The sequence below is a fragment of the Cygnus olor genome, chromosome 1 (assembly GCF_009769625.2).
Source record: "Cygnus olor isolate bCygOlo1 chromosome 1, bCygOlo1.pri.v2, whole genome shotgun sequence".
Taxonomy (NCBI): domain Eukaryota; kingdom Metazoa; phylum Chordata; class Aves; order Anseriformes; family Anatidae; genus Cygnus; species Cygnus olor.
Window position 1 is genome coordinate 44,373,027 of NC_049169.1, and position 14,315 is coordinate 44,387,341.

The 14,315-nt window shown below is 45.1% G+C and overlaps 1 protein-coding gene and 2 long non-coding RNA genes across 7 annotated transcripts in view; 2 read left to right on the plus strand and 1 right to left on the minus strand.

The window, feature by feature from the left end:
• Nucleotides 1–14,315, plus strand: part of GRIN2B (glutamate ionotropic receptor NMDA type subunit 2B) — a 216,325-nt gene that overhangs the window by 71,639 nt on the left and 130,371 nt on the right. The window contains exon 1 of one of the 5 annotated variants that reach the window (XM_040555164.1): nt 9,898–9,967. The exons of 3 other annotated variants lie outside the window; for them this stretch is intronic. The gene's annotated coding sequence lies outside the window, so the exon portion shown is untranslated. Of the gene's footprint in view, nt 1–9,897; nt 9,968–10,006; nt 10,315–14,315 lie in introns of those variants that run through there. One more of the 5 variants, XM_040555153.1, reaches the window with a different exon arrangement.
• On the minus strand, nt 9,549–10,343 carry LOC121069224. Its single transcript, XR_005819342.1, has 2 exons — nt 10,004–10,343; nt 9,549–9,897 (listed from the first exon to the last, which is right to left on the minus strand). It is a non-coding gene; the product is annotated as an uncharacterized LOC121069224 (long non-coding RNA).
• LOC121069231 lies at nt 10,285–13,753 on the plus strand. The gene is made up of 2 exons (XR_005819346.1): nt 10,285–10,361; nt 13,288–13,753. It is a non-coding gene; the product is annotated as an uncharacterized LOC121069231 (long non-coding RNA).

A 14,315-nucleotide genomic window follows, 5' to 3' on the forward strand; every position in this document is an offset into this window, starting at 1 on the left:
CATTGATCTACTCTGCTTTAGTCCATTCCTGCTTCCCTCTAGCAAGCACGCTGCAGGCCTCTGAGGAGCTAATACACAGATCATGCTTTTGGGCTGCGATGCTGAACAGGCGATTATTTAGCAGTCCTGGCCCAGGAACAGATCCTGCATCCCAGGGAAGCTGCCGTGTGCTGTATTGCTGCTGTGGATGGGCCCTGATGTCTCCAGCAGCCTCCTGTCCAGCTGCACCAGGATGCTCAAGCAGAGAGCAAGGCATGGGGCATAGCTTGGAGCAGTTGTAGTTTGCTGAGCAGAGCAGCATCTGGGTCACAGGGGGGAATGCAGCAGAGGTCTTGTAAGGAACAACTGACGCCTGATTCACTGATGCCTGTGGGAGGGAAACGCCAATTAAAATAACAATTAAAAAGAACAGAGCAAAGCTCCAAAGACTTCCTGTAATTGCAACAGATGTAGCTGAAGCTTCCTCAGGTGATGAGCAGGTTTTGGTGGTGCAAGCTGGAAAGGTGGCAGAAAACTCAGCTGTGCTGGGATGTGGACTTGGGATGCATCCCAAATGCCAACTTTTGCCTCCTAAATTTTCAGTATTTTCTTCTTCCAGTTGTTACTGAGATCCTGACATTTGTCTTTCTTGTAATGCTATTATTCCAGCTGCTTGCCCTGTCTGGTATGCAGAGAGTTTCAGCAGTTATAACGTTCAGGATTTAAAGGCTGAATTTCTTGCCACCTTACTTTGTTTTCCCTGACTGTAACTGTTTCTGGTCCCAGTGTCTTCATTGTTGTGCTGCTCTTGTATCTTTGTGTCTTAAAGAACATCAGGATTGAAAACAAATGGGGAAAGGGAAAAAGTATTCACACTTAACAAAGCAACAGTGGTGTGTGTCTGAGTTTGTGTCTGTGTCTAGGAGAGGCTACTGTGAAAAGAATTTGTTCTGAAATGCAAAATGGAGGGGATTTCAACATTAATAATGCTGCATTATACATGTAAATGGCATTATTAAAGGCTTCTGATTATTTCAGAAAAAATAATTAGAAAACTTTGGGGCTACTTGTGTAAATCAAACCAAGGGAATGAGCTGAAGGCAAGAATGAATAATTATTCCCTTGTCTTCTATTGCATCCCTGCCTTCATTCCTACTGCATCCTTACCCCAAGTCTAGAACAAACAACCCCAGAACAAAACAAGAGCACTTGGTGCTCTGAGCATCATCTGGAAGAAGAAACCAAAATATTCAGAGTTCTCTCTCTGAATGGCTGAGAACTAAGGGAAAAGCAACATGAAGAAACTCAGGCCTCCCCAGAAGTGCAAAGAATTTAAATCAGTGCTTGTAAAATGCAACGATGAATAAGACAGGTAGGTAAAATTCTTGCATGTAATACGCAAGTACTTGAAGTTGGTGCCAGAAGGGAACATTTTCACCCCCTTGCTTTCCTTGAGAAACAATTCCCTTTAAATTGGATTGAAAAATGCAGGATGACTCTTTATGTGTGGATTACTGCTACAGGATGACTGCCAAAACAGTCAACTACAGTGAACAAAATAGGAAATATAATTATTGCTGCAATTTCAGATCACAGAGAAAGAACTGTAGCAGCCTCTAGGAAAAACAGAGACTTAGCATTTGAAGGAAACAAAATTTTAATTTTCCCAGCCACAGAGTCCCACAGGAGAGAGCTCATGGGGCTGAGGAGAGCTTTCAGGAAAAGATGAAGTTGAGACTGCAATCCAGTGTGCGAGTGCAATATGCACACGTTTCTGTGCGGCAGAAAACGTACAGGGACGGCGCACTTGGATTCTGCGTGTTGATAATGCGTGTCTCTGGCTCCCTGGCAGATCCTTATGGACTTCAGGGAGGCTCTTCACAGATATGGCAGAAACCGCTCTGCAGTCAATAGTGGGATCAGAGCCCAGAGCAGCTAAATGCTGCTAATCAAAAACGAGGAAGCAACCAGAGCCTCTGGATGGAGATGAAGTGAAAGAAGGAAAATTAGAGTCCAGCTTAGAGTTCATCTCACAAAAGCTTGTGCTGATCATTTGCTATTTTATGTGGGATTGGCATTTTAAGGGGCATATTTTACTTCATTCTTTCTTTTGTACAGGCATTGAGAAGATCTGGAGATTACAGAATGTGAATAGCGTATGAATATATATGCCCAGTGTGCTCGTATATATGAAACACTTCTAAATATACAGTAGAGCTGGCTGAAAGGTTTCTGGTGGAACAATTTTCTGCTGGAAAACGTTGATTGTACAGTATTGAAAAGTCCCCTGGGAACACATCAGGCCTGTCACAACGGGGATGGAAATGGGGCAGGTTGGGTTGGTCTGCAGAGAGGCTCTGGCTCTGCCAGATCCCTTGCCTGCAAGCTTAGTAGATGACAGGCTAAAAAAAAAGAATTTTCTTGTGATCTCCTGAAATGGAGTTTTTCAGGTATTTATATTTTCATAAAATGTGTCAAATGTTTGACTTTTCATACATGATAATGGGAGAATTTTTTTACTTTCCATCTGCAGACAAAGCAGCATTGGTTTTCTGGCTGCTACAGGAAATGCAGCACAGTTACTCACATGTGCCCCTCCAGACAAAACCCACTTCTGAAATTCCCCACAAGCTGCTTGGGGTCCTCCCTTGTCAGCAAAGGTTGAGGACGCACGATAGAGAGGGGCTGAGCTTGGTGCTCAGTGCTGGTGTCCTGCATAACTCCTCATTCTGTTGCATTCAAAGTGAGCTTGTGTGGGTCCAAGATGGCACGCTGGTGTATTTGCATCTGCAAATATTTTTTTGGGAGCATAGCTAAAAAGGATGCTTTCTGACTCGGATATGACATGCTGCTCTCTGGGTCTATTTGTAAACTATAGCTATGAAACAGATACATCCTTTTCCCATATAGGTCTCTGTTCTTCTCTCCAAGGCCTAATGAGTAGCCTAGTGCATAGGAGAGGTGCTTCGCTTGGACTTTGTGTGCTAATTGTCCAAGATGCTTAGATTTTTACCTCCTGCAATTGGTCTTACCTGCAACTGGACACATTGTGTGACTGCGTGCACCATGGTGTCATCTTGATCATCCTGCAAGGCAGTGTTGATCCACACTACATTGCTATGTATAATACCCAGGAAATATGGGGCACAGTAATGGCAGTTCTGTGAGGGGTACAGCTGATGAAATAATTGAGCCTGATGTGCCTGGTGAAGGGAACACATTTTGCAGCTGTGCGTGGGTGACTGAATCTGCTTCCAAAGTTTGTAATGAGGATGGCCAGTCACTTACCAGTACTTACCAGTAGCATCTGCTTGTGTTTCTGCATGAAGACCTTGGAAAATGGGATGATCACCAGGTCTTTTCAAGAAAGCTTTGGCCACTACCAGGAATGAATTCTGAAGCAGGCCATGCATGGGCAAATCCCCTGCATACGGGTCATGTTGATTTGTAATGTTTGCTTCATTTTGGGTGCCTTTTAGGTAGTTATTTTTGAGCTGCCTGAGCAAGTCCTTGCACAAAGGACTTATTGTCCAGGATTTGTGGGAACATGCAACTTTAAGATGGTTTGGCAGGAGCCAGCTGAAGCCAGTTGTATTACAGGGATGCTCTTCATACTCCTGTGAGTGGCCTGTGAATAGATGCTGAATGAGGTGGGCTCTTTGGCGCTGAGCAACTGCTAGAAAGCACATAACACCGGGAGTAAGATGAGGTAAGAAAACATGAGTAGAAGAACAGAGCAGACAAAAAGCCTTGCTAGTGGAAATAGCAGTTATGCAAGGGAAGACTTGTCTGGTAACTGGCGCTAAACCTGCAAGCAAAATGAAAAGAGCAGGTAGCTGGGAGCAGTTCCTATGCTAGGGTGTTGGCTATTCTTGGGGGCTTCTGACATAGTATGAGGTTAGCTTTGGACTGGGAGCGTGTAAATAGAATGATCCAACAACCAGTGCAATTTCAACCTGTGGTTTTGAACCAGAGCGTTAAAAAGACAGGAAAACTCAAGAGGGCTTGTGAAAGAGGAAAGATTGAAGGCCCTGTCTGGCAATTCTAAGAGGTTAAGCCAGTCCCTGGTAAAAGACTGGGTGGTAGTAGGAGGGGACAAAACTCTGTGGATGACAAGAGATCACAAATACAGGACTTTCCATGGTAAACCTTGGAATAATACTCTGAGTTTCCTGAGGGGAGAAATCACCAAGTCCAGAGAGAGATTAGACTTGGTGAGGAATCCAGTATGCTGCAAAAAGAGAAATCTGCTAAAAGCGCTTTGGCCACCTTTCTTCTTCGAAGTCAGCATCCTCCAAGAGTGGCACAGGGAACTACTGATGTTGCAGCAAATAATAACCAATACAGGGCTGACATCTGAGAAAAGGGTGTAAGAACTGCAGTGCTGTGCTATACTTTGCAAATGCATTCCCAATATAGTTAAAGAAGATGCCAACATCATTAAAACTGGGCAGCTCCTTGTAGCTGCAAAAGACAGTTTTGCAATAGCAGATGATTTTGTTGTCACCCTCAAAGCAAGTGGGATACTTCTTGAAGTGAAGTTGCATGGGAGTATGTTAGTCTGATGCCAGGAAAAAAAATGACATTACCCTTGAAAGAAAAACTAATGGAAGGAAGTGATAAAGTAGAGAAATTCAGGATGTATGGGGGTGAGTTAGTTTTTTGTAGGGGAGTGACTGAACTAAAAGCATGGCTAAAAACCCAATGAACTTGAGAAGGAATGATCCGTACTAATGTTATTCTAAGGTTAAAATCAGTTAAACAGAGATCTCATCAAGATACCGTATGAGGGTGTTTTCCAAGGGTGCGGAAAGCTGCCTGGCTATAGGGTAGAGTGGGAGGAGCAAAGTCAGCCAATGATTCATGATCCTAGAAAATTCCCTTTTGGTAGTGAGTGGAGAGAGATTCGAGTAATTCAAAAGGTTTATTCCTCTGGGAATCATCAGATGAAGAAGGGAAGTGTGTAAAGCTGGACACACAGGATCTGAAAGAATAAATAAATGTTTATAAATAGATCAGTTCCTGCCACTGCAGCCACTGCAAGAGGAAGGATTCTAATACTGAGGGCATGAACATTTAGACAGTGGAGATTTTGAGCTGCCTTAAACCCCTATAAATCTATTATCAGAGGATCTGAGAAGCTTTATGGAGAACCAGAACCAATGTAGTGTAAATGACATACTTGGAGGATTTGTTAATGCAGGTAGATCACAGTATCACGAATACTGGCCCACTGACATGGAAAATAGTACCAGGATCTTTGTAAGCAAATCTGTGCCTCGTTTGGTTTCAGCAGCCTTGGTCTTGACAGCACTTCTGTGTAAAGATGTCCAGTGAATATGAGATGAGAGACTGAAGATTATATAAGGGTAATTTAGGGATTTAAAAGGAACTTGAGAGGGGCCAAAGAGGTTTTATCCTGAGCTCAGAAGAGCAGTGGTATTGAAGAGGCTGTCAAAGCTTTTTACTCATATTGAAAAAATGTAGGCTAGGTTGAGTGAAAGAGTTAGTGGTAGGAGAAAATTGGCCCCTTGCACCAAAGTAGCCACTGATCTTTACATACTACCTGGAAAACAAAACCCAAAATAAAACAATTCAGTGTGTACTTCTCCTAAGCTGTTATTCTCAATTCCTCAAGTTAACCTTATCAGAAGACACATTGGCTAAGTAGGTGATCATGCATACCAAATTTGTTTTTCCAGACATGGTACACCTGCCTTAGTAGCATCTGACAATAGGCTAGTTTAGCAGGCATGAATTTTAAGTAGTTTGCATGCGTTTTGACATGAAGCTGCTAGTTTTCTTCATCCATGATTTAACAGATTTGTGGAAAACCTCACTAAAATAATAACAGAGTGAAAGGGATGGGGGGGCTGTAGTTTCGTCTTCATTAAGCTTTCTAAAATCATAGCGTGGTATCAATGGAGTGAGAGCTGCCTCCTGTAGGTTTTTTGTCCAGTAGAAATCAGGATTCCAGAACTGAAGTCAAAGTCACTTGGGATTCTAAGTTAGTTATACAAAGGGACAAGTAAGGCAAAAAGAAAAGCTCAATGCATTTGGGGTCTGAGAAGCTTCCTTTCTTCATTAAAAGGATATTGTGCATATACATGCTGGAGAAGAAGAGCTAGAGGTAGGCCCAGTAACACAGGAAAATACTCTGTTTAGGAGACTGTCAGGTCAGCTGGACACATGATGGAAGATAGGTGACCTTCACACTCCATAATGAAATGCAACGAATCAGTCACTTTGCTCAGCAAGCCCTCAAATGGGTTACAGCCAGGACAGGTGACAGAGATGTGGCCCTGCTCACAACAGGACTGATACACTCAACACTGCTCAGCACATGGGTCTCAAAGGGAGAGAAGCTGGTTCATGTGACAGCATGGGGCACCTCAGAGGGCAATGCAATATGCTTGTTATAAATATGTAAAATTTGGTATTATCTTGATATTTGATGATTGCTGTTATTCTGATGCTTGCCTGGGAAAGGAGGGTTTGAGGGTCTGCGCCCTTGGTGGACTCTGACCTAAGTCAGTTAGAACTGGTCCTTCTCCTCTCCAAGGGCCCTTTGCTCCACGCATGTCAGATGAGAGCTGCTATTTTTGACAGTACATAATGCAGCTCCATATCGTTGGCTGTGGGTGATTTCCAACACACCTGGGACAAAATTTCTGAGCATGGCCTATCCTGGTAACATACCCTTTTCAGTAATCTTATAAGACACCATGATTTTGGCAGAGGAGAGATGAGATTTTTCTCTCATTCTGGATACGGTTCTTCCATGAAGATCCATGGTGCAGGGACATGAGCAGAAACTTTTGCCATTTGCTCCTTTTCTTCCTTCCTACTTGCTTTTCCAGTGCTTTCCTTCTGAAATTTAGACCTTAATTTTTTTGACCCGATTCCTGCGTAAAGGGTCAGAGGACTGCAATTCAAGCTCCTCACAATGACCAAGATGGTTAAGGACTGACATATCAAGCTGCTGGGTGACCTGTGGCCTCCCAGGCAGGGGAGGTGGCTTTCTAATGCTTGTAGGCTGTAACTCTTACAGGTGTGCCATTTCCACGAACCTTTTGTCATGCACTTCCACAAGCAGTCAGCGGACTCAGGGAAGAAATAGCACAGATCTTGCGTACATACATCATATGACTTTTCCTTCCATTTTATCAAGCCCTTGTCATGAGATTTTTTAATATGAGCCATAGGATGGGAAGAAAAAAATATAAAGGAAGAGAAGATTGAGGGGAGCCTGTTCCACATTCCAACAGTTAATTAAATCCTTCAGCCAGTGTTCCAGGCAGACAAAGGAAGATAAAAGAACCCATTGCATGAGATTATTGCGTTTGCACCTTAATATATTACCTGACAAGATTTTACTCATGCAATTGCAAGTTGAGGAATTTTAACTGTACATTTTTCTACTTTTTATGTATGGAAGAGGGGGAAAACAAGTATGCTGTTAGTATTTTTCTTCCAAAGACAAATTTGCATGTTATATTCCAGGAAGGAGCCAAACAGGGTCCACTTTTGCTTTATGCTGCGCCCTTTAGTCATCTGAGACATGCAGTGAGGTTTGGGGGCTTGTAATGTGGAGGTGGGTGCTGGGGATGAGCGAGAGATGCTTCAGCCGCAGAGGGGCCTGGAGGCACAGATTCGCAGAGCATGGTTTCCATGGCAGTGCTATGGAAACCAGGTTCTGCTGCTCACTGCTGCTCAGGGTGGAATTTCAATGCTTTGCACAGCCCTGGTACCCAAGAAACAGCAAACCCGCAAACAAAACCGCAGCAAACCTGTAGATGCCTCATCAGAGCACCGTTTCTCACGCAGCCCATACGCTCTGCCCACCACCCTGGGGGAGGAAAGGACGAGCAAGCCCAAATCGGCTTAGATAAAATTAGAGCTTGTTACACACCTGTGTCCTAGCCTCTAGCTGGGCCCCTCAGAATAGTTTTGGAGGTTCAAAGAAGTTTGGTCAGCTCTAGGATCTTTGATCTGCTCTTGTACCTTGGCTACTTAATGCAGCCTGGAAGCTGAGCAGCTGCATCATGAGGAGTGGGGATGTGGAGGGCTGTGGAAAACCTAAAGCAAGAAAAGCTGTCTTCTCTTGGTTCTTCTATGTGATCATCTCTGAATCATGTGGGTTCCCGTACCTTGGTTTGCACATATGCAGAACAGATTTGATAATGATACCTGCTTAGCTCCCAGGGGCTGGGCAAGTTTAACTTTTGCTGGTGAGTGCAAGCTAGAGCTTGGAGGATTTGGGCTACTGTGAAACCCATTTAGTTAATGTTTGGAAGGTAGTTTGAGGCCCTCTGATGAAAGTGGTTAGAAAACTGCCAAATTTTGCCAGCTTCCAGGATAACAGCCTGTAAACAGTTGTACTTAAAACTTATAGAGGCCTTACCCTGATGTTCCCTCTTATCTATATTTCTCCTGCAGGACTAAGCACTGGCACTGTGATACTGTAGCACACAGAGACTGGAATATAGTCATTTTAGCAGCAATACTGTGAGCTAGGTCTCAGTACCAAAACCCTTTACCTTCCTTTGCATAGGAAGGAGAAGTAAAATAGCATAAGGGTTGATCTTTGATTTTACAACTGTTCAGTGCTTGCTGACAGGCAGTGTAGCCTGAAACCTAGTAATTAGTTTACTTAAACCCAGTTTAGCTTACTTAAAATTTGCCAGTGATTTGCCCAAGATGATGGTGAACATGCCCCCATGCCAGTTGCCAGGTCCAAGCACCCTTTGGCTGGGGTGGTCAGTCAGAAGAAGCCATAGGAGATAGCCTTCTACCGGCTCTCATCCCAATTCTGTACCATCAGTGCCATTTTAGGGCTCTGGAGCTCCTGACTGGCACCTCCCAGAGGAGGGTGGGCTCTGAAATTCCCCTGGGGGCATGCCTGGGGCATCCCGCTGCCCTCTGAGCTCTCCCTTCAGCCACCCAGGCAGTTTTGGCACACCGTGATGGGTCAGTGAGCGCAGTCCCTGCCTGCGGTGAGGCAGTGGTTTTGGAGTGTGTACCCTATGGCGTGGAAATGCGCATAGCTGCCCGTGACAGCATGGATGTGCAAAGTCATAGCTGTGTGGTTTGCGGTGCTGCACAGTACTGGAGAGGCAGCAGGGAGGGAAGTGTGGTGCTGGAGGTCCCTTAGCGCTCAGAGCCAGCAGGCAGGGAGGACGCGGCACCTTGCAGCCTTGGAGGGCTGTCAGGGTGATGGTAATAGTAAGCGATAGCCTCCCGCAAAAGCGGCCAGCCTTATAAATACCAAACTCATGGCGGTAACAGCAGGGTGGGCCTTACTCGTATGCTGGGGGGAGGATTTGGGAGAACCCTGGGGAGCCCATGGCTGTGCTGTCAGAGCAGCACCCCCTGCTTGCCAGGGTTGCAGGCAAAGCCGGGGCAGTATCTTATCCTGGGAGCAGCCTTCCCTTGGGAATCAGCTGCCCCTCTCCCCCCGCGGAGGAATTGTCTTCTGCTTAATAACGTCTTGCTTGTAATATTCTGAAACAAGGAGGCTAATCAAAGGCCCCGTTCCGTGGAACAGGGATGCTAAGTGACAAGATTAATTTCAGTAATCAAGCAGCTTAATTTGGACATTTTTTTTCCCCCCTCTTCTCTGTTGCTGATGGAAATTGAGGCAAATCTCATTCTGGAGAGACACTCCTTCCCTGCCTGGTGGTAGCACTACCCTCCAGTTCAGAAAATGGTTGTGTAGGGACAGGAGGAGGGAGAAGACAGGAGAGAGGAGTAGGAAAGGGTCATAAAGGACAGTGTCAGAGAAGGTGCATGGACCGCTATTGCTGATGTTTCTCGACCATCTTCCTTCTGGAAAGCTCCCAAAGTGTTTTATAGACTGCATCGCAAAGGCTCCAGTCAGCACTGAAATGCAGTCATCTTGTCTGGATTGCAGCAAGTCTTTGAAAGGACATGGAAATTTGACAGTTTAGGAGAAGGCAGGCGGCTATGACACCACCAAAGGGAAAAGGTTAGACGGGAGACTGTGCGATGGGATGGGACTTACCTGAAATACACCTGTGGCTGAAAGGTCTCACTCTGGCAACTAAAAAAGAATTAACCTTCATCCTCCAGTGATGCAGAGCACTGAGGGCCCCTTTCCTGTGCTCAGCTGGGAGCTGGTGCTGCCAGCACAGTCTCCTGCAGTGCCGGGACCTGGCTGTCCTCCACCAGCCCAGCCACTGCTGCTGCTGCCTCACCTGCCCCGGCCTCCCCCCAGGACTTGCCCGATGCTCTCAGCAGCCATGATGTCACTGAGCTCCGATGTCACAGTGACCCGAGGACATTTGTCCCTGAGCACCTAGACAGCCTCACCAGGTTGGTGTTGCCCCCAACCTGGTGACAGAGGGTGGTGGAGGTGGCTGGTGAGAGGGTTGGGAGATAACCCAGAAAATGTGCTTTGTGCTGAGGCAGGAAGAGCTGGGTCCATGCTGCTGCCCCATGAGGAAACCCTTCCTCCGTGGTTGCAATATAGATAGGGGAACAGGTCCCCAGGGGATATAGCAAAGCATAAGACTGGGTAAAGCCCTGGGGGGATTGTTTTCTGGGGTAGTTTTGTGCTGGCCTGAAGGGTTAGGTGTGTGCGTGTGAGTGGGCTGGAGAGGACAGTCTAATAATAGCTATTTACTCATTCAAACGCCTGTGATCTGTGGAAGCCTGGACAGGCACCCAGTGGCGTGTGACAGCCCTCCAGAGTGAGCGGAGTGGGTTTAAGGGAATGACGTCCTTGCCCGAGGCAGTGAGGTTTCAGGTCTGGCAGCTTTCCATGGCCGGTCTCTCCAATCCCCCCATCAGTGCACTCCTCCGGTGCTGGCACCTCTCTCGCACGTCCCCCCCCCTCTCTTTTCCTCTCCGTGGGGGGCATCTTTAGCTTGACTGCATCCCCTGCCATCTTCTGGCAATCGATTTTTTGGAGACAATCCGTGACGTTCCTGACCCCCCCTTCCTTTCCTTCTCCTCCTTCCCCTCTCCCTCTCCCTCCCGCTGACTTGTTATTATGTACTGCAGCTGCCCGGAGGATTTTAAATAGACCCATAATCGCACAGCAGCTCCTCTTGGAAGTTTAAATATAACCTCCTTGTTAATCTCGCGTGTGGCAGCAGCACGGCACCTGGGGAAGGGAGTAATGGACAAGCGCTAACCCACGGCTTTACATGAGGACTGGGAGGGCTCACCATTTTTTTCTTAGTGCCCTCTGCCTTGAAATCATTGGGAAATTGCCTTGTTTGTTTTAACCAGAATAGCTCTGAGGCTGGTGCAAGATGGCGAATTGATGGCTTTTGCAGCATGAAATTCTTTTCTTAATCACCATCCCAGGTGCAGCACGAATGAAGACAGCCCACAGCCACCTCCTGTTTGTCCCCTGCTCCGAGGAAGCCCCCCCTGGAGGCAGAGTGCAGCTCAGACCTCACCCACCCTTTCCCTCCTTGCAAGAGGGTACCAGCAGCGTACATAGGGCTGAAAGAGGTGTTTTGGAGTGTTGGGGACACCTATCTGTAGGGAACTAGGCAAAGATCCTGCATTTGGGATTTTCATCCCAAAGCGGTAATGGGCTCGTCTCAGTCTTATTTCTAGCTCTCCAAATAACTAAATTACCCCTCAGACTGGAGAGCGGTTTACTGAACGTCATAGTTCAGTGACACTACAGAAGAGATCACAATTAATAATGGATTTTCCCAAAGGACCTTCTAAAAGGGCAAATCTAGTGCTCACTAGCTCATTAAATGTGGTGAGACACTTTCAAACAATAACTGTTGCCTGTTGCTTTAGGCTAATAGGATCCCTACTCTTCCTGCATCCCAAATGCAGCCATCTTCTTCTACAGAGGGATGGGATGTGCATGAGGGATCCCTTCTTAACTAGTTCTTGTGCTGCAGTTGTTGGTGGAGGAAGGATCTAGCTGGCTGTTCAGGGATGTGGGCTGTGTTTCCTCTAGTCTGCTGAGCTGGTGCATACCAGGAAGGTTGCTTCTGTACTTTAGTTTCCTCCTCTGTAAAGAAGGGGAACACTGATGTATTTGAGCAATGCAATAGAAAAACTAAGTATTATTATCTGAGTACCCAGAACAAAAAATAGTACTATTGATGCTAAATTATCCATCCATTTTAATAATCCAGCCATAGTAATTGCTAGAGCTGGGGGACTAATTCACAACACATAATTTATTCAGTGAATTTAGCTTCTTTTTCTGCTCATGGAATATCAATTGTGCAGATCATAATTTCCTCAAATTTATTTGAATTTATTCAGTGAACTTCTTCGAAAATATTTACTCTGTGGATTGATACAGGCTGCATTACTTAATTTTGGTTGGTCAGAGAGATCTATTTGGTATTGTTTCTGTTCCCTTGTTGAATAAGCACACAAGCACTTCTGGCATAATACTTGCATAGGAACATGGAAGATGTACACTTTTGCAAGTTTTTGCACATTTCCATTCATGAATATGCAGGTAAAACTTGTATGCAGCAGCACTGACAGCAAACAAACACAGACAAGCTGGGTCTAAGTAATTTTGCATTAAAAATGTGAATGAATATTTTTAAAGGGCCTGAATTACCAGGACAAAAATCTGATTTTACACAGAAGTAACCTGGTCCTCAGTAAATGGCAATAATGTTATGTTGAATAAGAACCTAATAATTTACCTCTTTTCTTCTCTTTTCTGCTGCTCAGTACCATGATTTTCTGTATTGATATAGACCCCAGCCTGGATCTATATTATACAAAGATTGTTTTATTTTTATTTTTTATTTTTATTGCTATATTTGTTTATTTTTTTAATTGGCTGTATTCATGTGACACCCACTGTAAATGTGCTCATGACCTGCAAAGGGTAGTGCTTGTCTGTTTGTCTTGCTTCCACTAGTTACCCATTTCCAAACTGGCGCTCTCACTCCCACCTCCCACCTCAGAAATGAGATGAAGTGTAGTGTGGTTAATCTGAAACTTTCTAAGGCCCAGAATTTCAAACATTTCCAAATGTCTGGCTCCGGTTTATGGTTGTAGGAGTGTGAAGGATTAGGTCCATGAGGTCATTTTTGCATACTTGTGAGCAGTGTGATCAGTGCAAAGTGAAACAAGGAACATGCAGGAAGAACTGGACAGTTTTGAGGACTATGGTAATAGAAATGGGGTGGAATGCACTGGTGTGAAGTCAAGGGACATGCAGATAGACTGGTCTCCAGTGCCTGGTTTGGGTCCCTGTGGTGGAACCCATGCTAGATCTGAAGGACTTGCAAGGGAAATTGTTTGGAGAATGCAGCACTAACATAATTCCATTTCTTCTAGCCGGTCTGGGTGACTTTGCACATTCTGCTGGCCTATATGGGAAGATTTTTTTTTTACTCCTACTAATTGATCCAAAACAATGGGATTATCAGTTGGAAGCAAATGAAGAAGAGAAAAAGTGGGAGTATTATTTACTGGTGTGATGACTGAGCCTTCGATATGAGACATCAGCATAAAAGGCAATTATGTTCCTAGGTGTCAGGCAGGATATTCCCTGCCAAGTCAGGGAAGAATCAGTATCAATGTAAAAGGCTCTACTGTAATTTCCTCTGGGTAAAATTCTGCATATAACTCCACTTATCCCAACTGAAGCAAAAAGGAGTTGGAAGAGCACCTGGTTGGTCAGAGAAGGGAGAACATGTTTTACAAAAGGAGACTAAGACAACGTGGCTTGTCTAACCTGGGAAAATGTGGGCTGAGGGAATATAAAAGACTGCCTTCCATTAAAACATAGTGGGGTAAAGCACTCAGGCTGTTGGAAAGTTCTTTGAGGTAAAGAGCGTATTAACTGGTCAGGAACAGGTTTCAGCAGAAAGTCAGTCCAGAGAGGTTCTGCCCCAGCTACCAGACTGTGTAAGGAAATCAAAGAACCTAACCCCTCTTCAGTGAGAGCATGACAGGTTCCTGAAAAGAGTAATATGGAGAGGCTGTCTGGCAGGGCTGGGCCATCCCTTCCAGACTGCTCTTCCTTAATTACATCAAGCCCCATGCAGGCACTCTGTTCTTCAGAATTAAAAGGACCTTAATTCAGTTTAGTTCAATTTTCTTCTAAGGGTTGCTTTAATTTGGAAGAACTGTGTCCATTCAAGGCTAATGTGATTTAATGAATACATGCTAAACTCACAACTTTAGTTAATTTGGATTAATTTTCCCAATAATTCCTCTGTAGACAACCCTTAAGACATATAGTAGAAATGGCCAAGAAATCACGAGCGCTTCAGTCCTTCTCGTGATCCAGCTCTAAGCCAGCAAGGAGCTTTTCTGACTGCAGGAAGCCTGAAGAAACGTCTGGCTGTGCTCTGAGGAGG